This window comes from Symsagittifera roscoffensis, chromosome 10 (genome assembly GCF_963678635.1).
Source record: "Symsagittifera roscoffensis chromosome 10, txSymRosc1.1, whole genome shotgun sequence".
NCBI classification, from domain to species: domain Eukaryota; kingdom Metazoa; phylum Xenacoelomorpha; order Acoela; family Convolutidae; genus Symsagittifera; species Symsagittifera roscoffensis.
This window is the reverse complement of record NC_087071.1, coordinates 25,753,817-25,768,531: the sequence shown is the minus strand read 5'-3', so window position 1 is coordinate 25,768,531 and position 14,715 is coordinate 25,753,817.

Genomic DNA, 14,715 nt, shown 5'->3' with positions numbered 1-14,715 from the left:
AAAACTTTCTGATTTTTTTTTGTTATAATATGAGAGTTATCATTTCAGCTAAAACAGTCTATTCATATATACGTTAATACATGAGTTAGTTGATTGAGCGACATCATTTTTAAAAACTGTTAGGAGCACATGAGCATCCTTAACAAGTTCTTTAGCATACCACAGTTTTTTTTCTTCAAAAAAATGATAAATTATTAAGGTTAATTAGTTGTCATTTGAGCCACTTGAAGTGTTGTGAACAGACTAAATTCCAAAATTATCAATAAGCTTCGGATTTTTATTTCATTGAGTTCTACCGACATGTGTTTCTTCAGGTCTGTTTGTTCTTCGATAGTTTTGACTTTTGTTCAGTTCTGCCCTTTCTGACTCAGCTTATGGTTGGTTGATTTTAGATGGACATGCAGATGGTTACAGACAGATTCTAAATGTTTTACACCTCTCAACAATCCATCCGGGCTTCAATTCGTTTCTGCTACTCGCATCTATTCATTCAAATATTAATTAAATTTTATCACAGCTCCCTTAGCATGCTTAGGGTATTCTCTTTTTTTTGCCATATAATCTCAAGAAACGATTTCTTTTTCGCCATTTAATCTCAAGAAAACGATTTCTTTTTCGCCATTTAATCTCAAGAAAACGATTTCTTTTTCGCCATATAATCTCAAGAAAACGATTTCTTTTTCGCCATTTAATCTCAAGAAAACGATTTCTTTTTCGCCATTTAATCTCAAGAAAACGATTTCTTTTTCGCCATTTAATCTCAAGAAAACGATTTCTTTTTCGCCATTTAATCTCAAGAAAACGATTTCTTTTTCGCCATTTAATCTCAAGAAAACGATTTCTTTTTCGCCATTTAATCTCAAGAAAACGATTTCTTTTTCGCCATTTAATCTCAAGAAAACGATTTCTTTTTCGCCATTTAATCTCAAGAAAACGATTTCTTTTTTGCCATTTAATCTCAAGAAAACGATTTCTTTTTCGCCATTTAATCTCAAGAAAACGATTTCTTTTTCGCCATTTAATCTCAAGAAAACGATTTCTTTTTCGCCATTTAATCTCAAGAAAACGATTTCTTTTTCGCCATTTAATCTCAAGAAAACGATTTCTTTTTCGCCATTTAATCTCAAGAAAACGATTTCTTTTTCGCCATTTAATCTCAAGAAAACGATTTCTTTTTCGCCATTTAATCTCAAGAAAACGATTTCTTTTTCGCCATTTAATCTCAAGAAAACGATTTCTTTTTCGCCATTTAATCTCAAGAAAACGATTTCTTTTTCGCCATTTAATCTCAAGAAAACGATTTCTTTTTCGCCATTTAATCTCAAGAAAACGATTTCTTTTTCGCCATTTAATCTCAAGAAAACGATTTCTTTTTCGCCATTTAATCTCAAGAAAACGATTTCTTTTTCGCCATTTAATCTCAAGAAAACGATTTCTTTTTCGCCATTTAATCTCAAGAAAACGATTTCTTTTTCGCCATTTAATCTCAAGAAAACGATTTCTTTTTCGCCATATAATCTCAAGAAAACGATTTTTTTGTCATATAATCGCAATATAATTATTTCTTGCAGCATCAAAACTTCCAGAAAACTAATTAAAACATGTTTTTTATTGTAAGCACGTGTTTGTATTCTAACAACAGCAGCAACCAACATGGATGTTTTTGCAGTTAATCAACTAAAAGTCATAGATAAAACTAAAAATTAGAAATTCCTAAATTCAAAACAATCTAAGTCAAAAAATTGAGGCGAAAGCAAGCAATGAATTCTAAAAAAGAACAACGAAAAAAATGGAGAATTGTGACCAACCTGCAAATAATTAAAATTTCGAACTATAAATTGAGGCATATGCAAGCAATTAAATCTGACAACAAGAACGGCATAAATAAAGCTTTATGACCCTGGGCCATGATTAAACTAAGAATCTTTAGTAAAAATTTAAGTTTTGTAATTCATGATGACAATTATTTGCAGATCAATTCAATGAATTGAAGAATGAATGCGCCAAGAATGCATAATGCGCTAATATACTGCAAAAAAAATTGCTAAAATTTTTCTACATATATTTGCAATAAAAAATGACTCATTGCGGGCATAATTTTTTCATTGAATCAAAAATTCAAATAATTTTTTTTAAAACTTTATTTCTCATGATTTCGATTTTTGTATTTTTTATTCAATAAAAACAAGCCTGCTCGAAATGAGTCATTCCTTATTGCAAATATATGGGGGAAAATATTTTTTTTTGCCATTAATTGCGACTAAATATAACTGTTATTCGGATCATATGGAGAAAAAACAGTAGATTATATTGCAATCATATGATGAGAAAAATTTATTTTGTTGCTACAGCTGGCACAAATTAAAACTATCTTTTTGGATTTTATGACTATAAAAATAATTATTTTCAATTTCGAACAAAAATTTGTAATTTAATGGCTTGATAGAAGGTTACAATTATTTTCGAACTTTGAATCGCCACGGTTAGAGCTTTCAGTTTTGAATTAAGGATACAATCGACTTTTTGGTTTAGGTACTCAAATAGTAAACGAAGTGTTGTATTGATAAAATCCGACCAAATTTGTTTTAATCAGAAGTTTCTAAAACAAGAAAAAAAAACGATTAAAACTGCACATTTTTGTTCCCACATTTTTTGCAGTTGAAAATTTTTAACAAACCCTGTACAATTTTTTCCGATATGGTTGAGGCAAAATGCTTCCCAAATTTGTCATAAAACGTGCAACTAGAACGTGGGATCGCTTATTTGCAACAGAATTTTAGCTTCCTAAGACAAATCTCGCAGAGGTTAAGTTAGTTTTGAAAGTAAAACTACTTCAGTCGCGCTCAGAACCAATATCAAACTAATTTTTTAAATTTTTCCAAAGTTCGAAATAACTTGGTTATTAGGTGCCTGCTACTAACAGTTATTTTTTATTTTATCAATTCAAACCAGTACTTAATAGTATTTTTTGAAGCCAAACCCCAGCCCTACGTAAAAACGCAAATTTTTAGTTGTGGTTTCTCAAGCTGCATAGAAAATACTGTTCATAGATCTTTTGCCAAATTTTGAAACAAAAATAAACTAAAGTTTCTCCTCTATTCAAATCTGTCCTAAAAAGCAAGCAGCAATTTTTTTTTAATTTTTTTTCTATCCACGTTATTTTTTCTGTTTCAGTCTGTAAACTTTGTGCTTCTATTTTTTCTTACAAAAAACCTGGTCTAAACTAGCTTCATCTTAGGTCAAGACAATGGCCACATCTACGACTAGAACGAATACTTAGCTTAACTGAATGACTATCAGTCAAACTGTTGTCATAAGCTCAAATTTCCAGTTGGGACAGAGAAAAAAAGCAAAACTGCTGGTTTTCTTGGAAAATAAATTTTTTTTGCAAAAAAAATTCAGGTTTATAAAAGGTCTAGTGTGCATATAACTTAGAGTGTATAGAAATAAAAATCACCTACCAACCTACTTTAAAAAATAGTTAGAACAACCGTTTTCAGATGCGTGCACATAATTTTCAATCATTTGAACGGTCACTTGCGGAGTCATGTCCTGAGCAAATGCAAACAGCCCATAAAACCAGATGTGCTGTCCAGATGTGCTTTCCGTTAATCGTTCTGAGTTGAAAGTTTCAAAAAGGTACTAGTGAGGATTTCAAGCGCTCAGCAGAAGTTGCAATCGCTCTTGTAAATCTTCCTACGTTTAATCAGAAGTGCTCAAATCAGGAGACTATCAGCAAAAAATTGAGTCAAAAGGTATCAAAAGGTTTTGTCAAAAGATATCAAAAAGTTTGTGTCAAAAGGCATCAAAAGATTGTGTCAGAAAGTATCAAAAGGTTATGTCAAAAAATATCAAAAGGTTGTGTCGAAAGGTATCAAAAGGTTGTGTCAAAAAGTATCAAAAGGTTGTGTCAAAGGGTATCAAATGGTTGTGTCGAAAGGTATCAAAAGGTTGTGTCAAAGAGTACCAAAATTTTGTGTCAAAAGGTATCAAAAGTTTGTGTCAAAAGGCATCAAAAGATTGTGTCAAAAGGTATCAATGTTTGTGTCAAAAGGCATCAAAAGATTGTGTCAAAAGGTATCAAAAGGTTTTGTCGAAATGTATCAAAAGGTTGCATCAAAAGGTATCAAAAGGTTGTGTCGAAAGGTATCAAAAGGTTGTGTCAAAAGAAGACAAAATGCTGAGTCAAAAGCTATCAAAAGGTTGTGTCGAAAGGTATCAAAAGGTTGTGTCAAAAGGTATCAAAAGGTTGTGTCAAAAGGTATCAAAAGGTTGTGTCAAACGGTATCAAAAGGTAGTGTCGAAAGGTATCGAAAGTTTGTGTCAAAAAGCATCAAAAGATTGTGTCACAAAAGGTATCAAAAGGTTGCGTCAAAAGGTATCAAAAGGTTGTGTCGAAAGGTATCAAAAGGTTGTGTCAAAAGAAATCAAAATGTGGAGTCAAAAGCTATCAAAAGGTTGTGTCGAAAGGTATCAAAAGGTTGTGTCAAAAGGTATCAAAAGGTTGTGTCAAAAGGTATCAAAAGGTTGTGTCGAACGGTATAAAAAGGTAGTGTCGAAAGGTATCGAAAGTTTGTGTCAAAAAGCATCAAAAGATTGTGTCACAAAAGGTATCAAAAGGTTGTGTCGAAAGATAACAAAAGGTTGTGTCAAAAGGTATCAAAAGGTTGTTTCAAAAGCTACCAAAAAGTTGTGTCAAAAAGTATCAAAAAGTTGTGTCAAAAGGCATCAAAAGATTGCGTCAAAAAGTATCAAAAGGTTGTCTCAAAAGGTATCAAAAATTGTGTCGAAAGGTATCAAAAGGTTGTGTCAAAAAGTATCAAAATGTTGTGTCAAAAGCTATCAAAAAGTTGTGTCGAAAAATATCAAAAGGTTGTGTCAAAAGATATCAAACGTTTGAGTCAAAAGGCATCAAAAGATTGTGTCAAAAGTTATCAAAAGGTTGTCTCAAAAAGTATCAAAAGTTGTGTCAAAAGGTATCAAAAGGTTGTGTAGAAAGATATCAAAAGGTTGTGTCAAAAGGTATCAAAAGGTTGTTTCGAAAGGTATCAAAAGTTTGTGTCAAAAGGCAACAAAAGGTATCAAAAGAATAGGTGAAAAGTTTGTATCAAAAGATATCAAACAGTTGTGTCAAAAGGTATCAAAAGGTCGTGTCGAAAAGTTTCAAAAAGTTGTGTCAAAAGGTCTCAAAATGTTGTGTCAAAAGCTATCAAAAAGTTGTGTCGAAAAGTATCAAAAGGTTGTGTCAAAAGGTATCAAAAGTTTGTGTCAAAAGGTATCAAAAGGTTGTGTCAAAAGGTATCAAAAGGTTGTGTCGACAGGTATCAAAAGTTTTTGTCAAAAGGAACCAAAAGATTGTGTCAAAATGTATCAAAAAATTGTGTCAAAAAGTATCAAAAGGTGTCTCAAAAGGTATCAAAAATTGTGTCAAAATGTATCAAAAGGTTGTGTCGAAAGATATCAAAAGGTTGTGTCAAAAGGTATCAAAAGGTTGTGTCGAAAGGTATCAAAAGTTCGTGTCAAAAGGCAACAAAAGGTTGTGTGAAAAGGTATCAAAAGGTTGTGTCGAAAGGTATCAAAAGGTTGTCTCAAAAGGTATCAAAAGTTGTGTCAAAAGTATCAAAAAGTTGTGTCGAAAGATATCAAAAGGTTTTGTCAAAAGATATCAAAATGTTGTGTCAAAAGGTATCAAAAGGTTGTGTCGAAAGGTATCAAAAGGTTGCGTCAAAAGATATCAAAAGGTTGTGTCGAAAGGTAGCAAAAGGTTATGTCAAAATAATCAAAATGTTGTTTCAGAAGCTATCGAAAGGTTGTGTTGAAAGGTTGTGTCAAAAGGTATCAAAAGGTTGTGTCAAAAGGTTGTATCAAAAGATATCAAAAGGTATTAAAAGGTTGTGTCGAAAGTTATCAAAAGGTTGTGTCAAATGGTTGTGTCAAAAGGTATCAAAAGGTTGTTTCAAAAGGTTGTATCAAAAGATATCAAAATTTTGTGTCGAAAGGTATCAAAAAGTTGTGTCAAAAGGTATCAAAAAGTTGTGTCGAAAAATATCAAAAGGTTGTGTCAAAAGATATCAAACGTTTGAGTCAAAAGGCATCAAAAGATTGTGTCAAAAGTTATCAAAAGGTTGTCTCAAAAAGTATCAAAAGTTGTGTCAAAAGGTATCAAAAGGTTGTGTAGAAAGATATCAAAAGGTTGTGTCAAAAGGTATCAAAAGGTTGTTTCGAAAGGTATCAAAAGTTTGTGTCAAAAGGCAACAAAAGGTATCAAAAGAATAGGTGAAAAGTTTGTATCAAAAGATATCAAACAGTTGTGTCAAAAGGTATCAAAAGGTCGTGTCGAAAAGTTTCAAAAAGTTGTGTCAAAAGGTCTCAAAATGTTGTGTCAAAAGCTATCAAAAAGTTGTGTCGAAAAGTATCAAAAGGTTGTGTCAAAAGGTATCAAAAGTTTGTGTCAAAATGTATCAAAAGGTTGTGTCGAAAGATATCAAAAGGTTGTGTCAAAAGGTATCAAAAGGTTGTGTCGAAAGGTATCAAAAGTTCGTGTCAAAAGGCAACAAAAGGTTGTGTGAAAAGGTATCAAAAGGTTGTGTCGAAAGGTATCAAAAGGTTGTCTCAAAAGGTATCAAAAGTTGTGTCAAAAGTATCAAAAAGTTGTGTCGAAAGATATCAAAAGGTTTTGTCAAAAGATATCAAAATGTTGTGTCAAAAGGTATCAAAAGGTTGTGTCGAAAGGTATCAAAAGGTTGCGTCAAAAGATATCAAAAGGTTGTGTCGAAAGGTAGCAAAAGGTTATGTCAAAATAATCAAAATGTTGTTTCAGAAGCTATCGAAAGGTTGTGTTGAAAGGTTGTGTCAAAAGGTATCAAAAGGTTGTGTCAAAAGGTTGTATCAAAAGATATCAAAAGGTATTAAAAGGTTGTGTCGAAAGTTATCAAAAGGTTGTGTCAAATGGTTGTGTCAAAAGGTATCAAAAGGTTGTTTCAAAAGGTTGTATCAAAAGATATCAAAATTTTGTGTCGAAAGGTATCAAAAAGTTGTGTCAAAAGGTATCAAAAAGTTGTGTCGAAAAATATCAAAAGGTTGTGTCAAAAGATATCAAACGTTTGAGTCAAAAGGCATCAAAAGATTGTGTCAAAAGTTATCAAAAGGTTGTCTCAAAAAGTATCAAAAGTTGTGTCAAAAGGTATCAAAAGGTTGTGTAGAAAGATATCAAAAGGTTGTGTCAAAAGGTATCAAAAGGTTGTTTCGAAAGGTATCAAAAGTTTGTGTCAAAAGGCAACAAAAGGTATCAAAAGAATAGGTGAAAAGTTTGTATCAAAAGATATCAAACAGTTGTGTCAAAAGGTATCAAAAGGTCGTGTCGAAAAGTTTCAAAAAGTTGTGTCAAAAGGTCTCAAAATGTTGTGTCAAAAGCTATCAAAAAGTTGTGTCGAAAAGTATCAAAAGGTTGTGTCAAAAGGTATCAAAAGTTTGTGTCAAAATGTATCAAAAGGTTGTGTCGAAAGATATCAAAAGGTTGTGTCAAAAGGTATCAAAAGGTTGTGTCGAAAGGTATCAAAAGTTCGTGTCAAAAGGCAACAAAAGGTTGTGTGAAAAGGTATCAAAAGGTTGTGTCGAAAGGTATCAAAAGGTTGTCTCAAAAGGTATCAAAAGTTGTGTCAAAAGTATCAAAAAGTTGTGTCGAAAGATATCAAAAGGTTTTGTCAAAAGATATCAAAATGTTGTGTCAAAAGGTATCAAAAGGTTGTGTCGAAAGGTATCAAAAGGTTGCGTCAAAAGATATCAAAAGGTTGTGTCGAAAGGTAGCAAAAGGTTATGTCAAAATAATCAAAATGTTGTTTCAGAAGCTATCGAAAGGTTGTGTTGAAAGGTTGTGTCAAAAGGTATCAAAAGGTTGTGTCAAAAGGTTGTATCAAAAGATATCAAAAGGTATTAAAAGGTTGTGTCGAAAGTTATCAAAAGGTTGTGTCAAATGGTTGTGTCAAAAGGTATCAAAAGGTTGTTTCAAAAGGTTGTATCAAAAGATATCAAAATTTTGTGTCGAAAGGTATCAAAAAGTTGTGTCAAAAGGTATCAAAAAGTTGTGTCGAAAAATATCAAAAGGTTGTGTCAAAAGATATCAAACGTTTGAGTCAAAAGGCATCAAAAGATTGTGTCAAAAGTTATCAAAAGGTTGTCTCAAAAAGTATCAAAAGTTGTGTCAAAAGGTATCAAAAGGTTGTGTAGAAAGATATCAAAAGGTTGTGTCAAAAGGTATCAAAAGGTTGTTTCGAAAGGTATCAAAAGTTTGTGTCAAAAGGCAACAAAAGGTATCAAAAGAATAGGTGAAAAGTTTGTATCAAAAGATATCAAACAGTTGTGTCAAAAGGTATCAAAAGGTCGTGTCGAAAAGTTTCAAAAAGTTGTGTCAAAAGGTCTCAAAATGTTGTGTCAAAAGCTATCAAAAAGTTGTGTCGAAAAGTATCAAAAGGTTGTGTCAAAAGGTATCAAAAGTTTGTGTCAAAAGGTATCAAAAGGTTGTGTCAAAAGGTATCAAAAGGTTGTTTCGACAGGTATCAAAAGTTTTTGTCAAAAGGAACCAAAAGATTGTGTCAAAATGTATCAAAAAATTGTGTCAAAAAGTATCAAAAGGTGTCTCAAAAGGTATCAAAAATTGTGTCAAAATGTATCAAAAGGTTGTGTCGAAAGATATCAAAAGGTTGTGTCAAAAGGTATCAAAAGGTTGTGTCGAAAGGTATCAAAAGTTCGTGTCAAAAGGCAACAAAAGGTTGTGTGAAAAGGTATCAAAAGGTTGTGTCGAAAGGTATCAAAAGGTTGTCTCAAAAGGTATCAAAAGTTGTGTCAAAAGTATCAAAAAGTTGTGTCGAAAGATATCAAAAGGTTTTGTCAAAAGATATCAAAATGTTGTGTCAAAAGGTATCAAAAGGTTGTGTCGAAAGGTATCAAAAGGTTGCGTCAAAAGATATCAAAAGGTTGTGTCGAAAGGTAGCAAAAGGTTATGTCAAAATAATCAAAATGTTGTTTCAGAAGCTATCGAAAGGTTGTGTTGAAAGGTTGTGTCAAAAGGTATCAAAAGGTTGTGTCAAAAGGTTGTATCAAAAGATATCAAAAGGTATTAAAAGGTTGTGTCGAAAGTTATCAAAAGGTTGTGTCAAATGGTTGTGTCAAAAGGTATCAAAAGGTTGTTTCAAAAGGTTGTATCAAAAGATATCAAAATTTTGTGTCGAAAGGTATCAAAAAGTTGTGTCAAAAGGTATCAAAAAGTTGTGTCGAAAGGTATCGAAAGTTTGTGTCAAAAGTATCAAAAGGTTTCGGCAAAAGATATCATAAGGTTGTGTCACCAAATATTAAGCTACTGCTTAATTAAGAGACACTCTTTCTTGGCTTCGTTTTGAGCTAAAATGCAGGATTCAACAGAAATCGAAAAAAAAACAATTTTCAGGGGCTAAAAGTTAAATCTTAAAATCCAGAAAACCCAACGCCCCGGTTGATCTCCATGCACTCAAAATGCTTGCCAGATAAATTGCACACGGATTGTCTTTGACAAAAGGCAGTCATGCAATTTACAGACTATTTTCAGGAGAACGAAAATTTTGTTAACAAATCACATTTTTTTCTGAAAATCATTTCTGTACTCAAACAAATGTTTCCAAAAAAAATTACCTTTAGTAACTATACTTTTTTCATTAACATAGACAAGATGCAAAAAGTTTTTTGAGTTTTGTTTTTGATTCATAGTTCATACTAAACAAAGCACTCTGCCTATTTGAAAATCAAGCATAATTTACGTTAGGCAAAAAAATTACAGCCGATGAATTCTTAACCGCTAATTGTAACTCGAGTGGTTTTATGATAGCAATGTTTCAGAGACGGTTATTAAAAGTGTTGAATATTCTGCAATTGTTAATGAAAAATGCTAGTCATATAATTTCATACAAACCAGGGATAGCCGGTTACTGTGCAAGTACCACAAAATGTTCCGACCATGGTCCGACCATTTTTTTCTAATTTAGCCTAATTTCTAGTTGGTGTGATGAAAAAATAGTTTAGGCATACTAATCAGTCATAATAACATAGGCAACTTGTAGTAATATAGGCAAATGTAGAAAAATACTTGAAAAACTATCAAAAAAAAAATTTTGGTTCCCAAAATGAAGCTAAGAAACTCCCAAAACTAGTTTTATATCTTATAAGTCAAGTCTTAAGGTATTAAAATTGCATACCATAGGCCTTTCAGTTGTTTTAGGCCTGTTCGCTTTGCTTGGGTTTAGACAAAAATCAAAAATTTAAAACCGGTTATTCTCGACAATAGAAAAAAATTCGGGGCTTTTTTAATGTGGTTCGAATCACGACTGAAAGGGCTTTACGATGATTTATCACTCAAACCAGTCCAATGAGTATTTGCGGTACCTGATTTTGCGTAGAAAACAAAAAAAGGTTTTCAATGGTCGGAACAATAAAATACACCCGTAGTAAATTAAATCAGATAACTGTTCTAATAAGGCAAGGTTAAATAAGCAAATAGAGGAAACGAGCAAAAATGGATGTTTGAAGTAATTTTAAATCCCACCATTTGAAAAATGGGGAGAAATTTTGTATTCAGGTGTGTTTTAGTTTTTTCTTTTTTTTAGTTTTCCACGCAAAATCAGGTACCACAAATAATCTAGATAGATTAGGTGAGAAATCAATTTAAAGTCCTTCACTCGTGATTCGAACGACATTACAAAAATTTGTTAAAATCTTCTCAATGTCGAGATTAATTTGTTTGAAGTTTTTGGTTTTTTGTCTTATTTCGAGCAAATTAAGCGAGCAAGCAGGCTTATTTATGCAAAAGCCTAGCCGTTTAAAATATCTTGTTTGTAGCTAATTTTAATTTTGCTCAAGAAAAAATATTTTGGGATCATAAATTTCGCAAATTTAAAAAAGTTTTGAAATGTTCAAGATGCGAAAAAATTTAATTTTTTTTTGTTTTTTTTAAATAATTATTTTGTTTTTCTACTCATTTCTCTTTAAAAATGTCCAAATTGCTTTTGTTGTAATTTTGTTGTAAATTTCTAAAGATTTTGTTCGGAACATTCTGTCCGACTTGCACAATAACCGACTATCCTGGTTTTCCATTAAGGTGGATAAAATACATAACATTATTTGAACGAAGATTGCTTAGAATTTTGTGTGACTATTTTTTTATATATTGATTAGGCTCAAAATTTTGAACAGTCAACTGATGAGTAATTTCATCAAAGTGAGCCTTTTATATTGCCAAACACATTTTGAAAAATGTTTTTATTCTTCTAAAAGTCTTATTAGCAAACATTGTTTGATATCTAAAATGAGTACTTTTACTAATTAGTCACTTCTAATATATTCTTACTCAAATGCTTATTTTTACTTATAAATAAAGTGAAATGTCAGCTGTTTTCAAAAGCAAATTTAATAGCTTTTTGTAAACTTTTTAAGTAAGAACAGTTTAAACTTTATTTGGTTCGAAGTGTTAGTGCTCAGCAATTGACCCGGTAGCTTGAAAGTAAACAAACAAAGCTAAAAAAGACTCAACAAAAGTTTTAATTGCCTAAAATTTTGGGCCCGAAATTTGCTATTCAATTGCATAATTTTAAATTACATAAAAATCTAAGCATTTTTTAATCTCATAATATTTTGTCCAATGTCAGCCCAGCTTAAGAAAACCACTTGAAAATTCAATTTTCATCGTTTTGCCGGTTAGTTTTAATCAGCACTGTAGACAAGCAGTAATACAAGCTCAAAACACAAATGTTTCCTTTTTATGATATACAAGAAAAATCGAAGACGATAATAATTGCCTTTTTGAATGAAGGCTTACAAATGAACATTCACAATCAATTTTTTGTTAATTTTTTTCTGATTAGCCATAGCTTCAATTCAAAATAAAATATAGGAACGCTTTTTTCTCAGCCTATTTATATCGTTTTAATGCAACAAAAAACGTCTAACATTGAGAACACCTCAAATTAATTTGACTAATTTTTTCCATCCCGCTATTGTAATCAGTAGTTTCTCTTTTACTGCAGCTTAATTAGTTTAAAAATATAAACACGATTAACTTACCGTAATTAACTTGGGAAAGTTCTGTCCTGGGTCAGTTTTTAAAACCAAATTTGCGTTTAATCATTTTTTTTATCAGATTGAATATTATGTTTTGTTGCGAGCAATTAATCTTCAGTGAACTATGTGGAGGCTTCTAAAAACTTCAAAGACTAATAATTTCCTGTTCATGTTAATTCCAGGTCGATCACCAAAAATTGAAAAGTTTATCATACAATTTCTTGCATGGGATCTAGAGAAAAAAGTTTATAATAAAGTTTTCACAGTTGAAAGTTGTATTATTGGTTAGGACCGAGGTGGTTAACTCATAGAGTAATTTCGGATAGGGTACACCGTCTGCTCGTCACGCTATCTTATTTTCGGCCGGATAGATTCGTGCAACTTCTTAGTCTAATACCGATCCTAATCTTACTCTTATACTTTCTAGTCTCAGGGTGTTTAACTAGTCTCTGCTAGGCTCAATAGATCTAGGGTATACTGGTTTATTGCGGCTGCTGAAGTTCTCTTGGAGAGGCAACTAATTTCTAAGTTAAATTCAAATCTCTCTGGTGCTGAAATTACAAGTAATTTCAGCACTTACAAATAAGTGGGTTGTTAGTTAGATGGATCATGATTGGTTAGTATTAAATACTTTACAGTGGTAAAATATCTAATTTATCCAATCATAAAATATAGTTTAGATCAGGTTCCACCCATCCGGGTTTTACAGAGTTTTTTAGAATTATCTTTCTGCAATTCAAAGGATGGATGATGGACGTTGGTATTTGGCGAACATCGTACTCTTGTCCGGTTTCTCTTGCTAGAGAAGTTCCAGGACGCTGGAGTTAGGGACATCAATCGTTGTGTCTTCTTGTGACAACGATGGTGTTTCCCAATGAAATCAATCTGATTTCAGAATGCTTTGCTATGACGGGTTTTTCTGTTTTATGTAGAGAACTTCTTTTGTGTTCGACCTCGTCTGGGAATGGCGTGGAGATTGCGCGTGGAGGGGATGCCTTGTAACTCGGATCTGTACGTATACTTGAACATCGAGGTGGTCATTGGTCTAGTTCAATGAAGTTCTTTTCTGCGAAGTCAAGTTGTACTCTAAATCCTTTGAGTAGTGATTGTGGACGGCATATTGGTTGTGGTTGGCCATTCTTTTTCGAGTGTAGTGGGGTCATTTTGTCTTTGGATGTTCGTCTTTGTTGTTTTATGCTGATCTATATACTGCAAAGTATAATTTACATTTTATAAAATTTTTATTAGTTTGGTTTTTTAATTATGAATTTAGTTAGTTGTTTTCACAAAAGCATTTTAATTTAGTTCTGTTATTTTGAAAAGTTACTCACCCTTGAGTACCTCTTACTAAAAATAGAAGTGTGGTCACAAAGCGTGGATGTAGCGCGATGGGTTAGGCCGGCTATAGAGCATGCTCAGGACGTCCTCTCTGGTGGGTTAGGCCAGGAGTGGGAGTATGATTTCGTGCAGTTTCTTTGAGAGGTCCTGTTATGTGATAACGTTTTATGTTGGGTTTATGGTGGTCTTTCTTATGTTCCGTTGGTTGTGTCCTTTTTTCAAAAATCAAATTGTTTTTGTTATGGGTTTGTCTTTCGACTTTTTTGTGTTTTATTATTTCTTTCTTAGACTTTCTAATAGTCTTCAAAAGAATAAATTATCCAGTTTTAAACTGGGTTAATCCGGTTTGGGTACCGTTGGTTTTCTTTTCTTAGTCATGCTGTTATTTTATGATTTGTGGTGTTTAGTAAGCTGCGTTGGTTAGTTTGGTTTAGTATATAATTCCTTTCCAACCGGGTTAAAGGAAAGTTTGAAACTTGTTATCGTGTGTTAGAGTTGTTGAGTGTGAAAACTTGAAACTAAAATTCATTATTTAAACAATTCTTCGTGGGCGAGCTGTGCGAGTTTGGATAGAATTCTTGTGCGAGTGAATGAAAATATCAAAAGGTTAGTACTGCATTTTCATTTTATCAATTTACTACATAGAATTTTAATTTTACTGCTAGTTTTGGGGGAAAATTAAATTACAAATTTTCATTTTTATGAAATTTACTGCTTTTGGGGAAACAATTTATAAATTAATTTACTACATTTGTTATAAGTTTTATCAGTTTATTTTGTGGAAAATATTAATGAAGTTTAGAATAATTTTAACAAGTTTATTTTTAATTTTCTTTTTTTGTTTTTTGCAGATGATCGTGGGATGAAGACTAAAATCTAAATGAAACATGAGTAAAGAATGGTTAGTATTAATTTAAATTTATTAGTAGAGAATATGTATAAATTATACTTACCTGTTAGTCGTCGGTGAAAAAACCGTGGGGGAAGATGTATCGTATCTGAATTTGTTAGTAATTTTGCTAGTATGCGAATGATGTTTTTAGTTTGAAGCAGTGGCCAAAGCAATTGAAGTGCTTTAATAGTTTTTAGTTCTTCGGTGCCAACTACAAACTCATAAGGTGTGTTTTGAATGAGATTATATATTTTGTGATTGTATTTAGTATTGTGGATGAATTCTAATATAGTGATTTCTATAGGTTGGATAAATTCATGTGGGATAAGGAAGGGTCTGGATTCTTCTGCATTAAAGGTCTTCGTGATGGGACAAAATATATAAATTTGTGTTATTGGGTCATA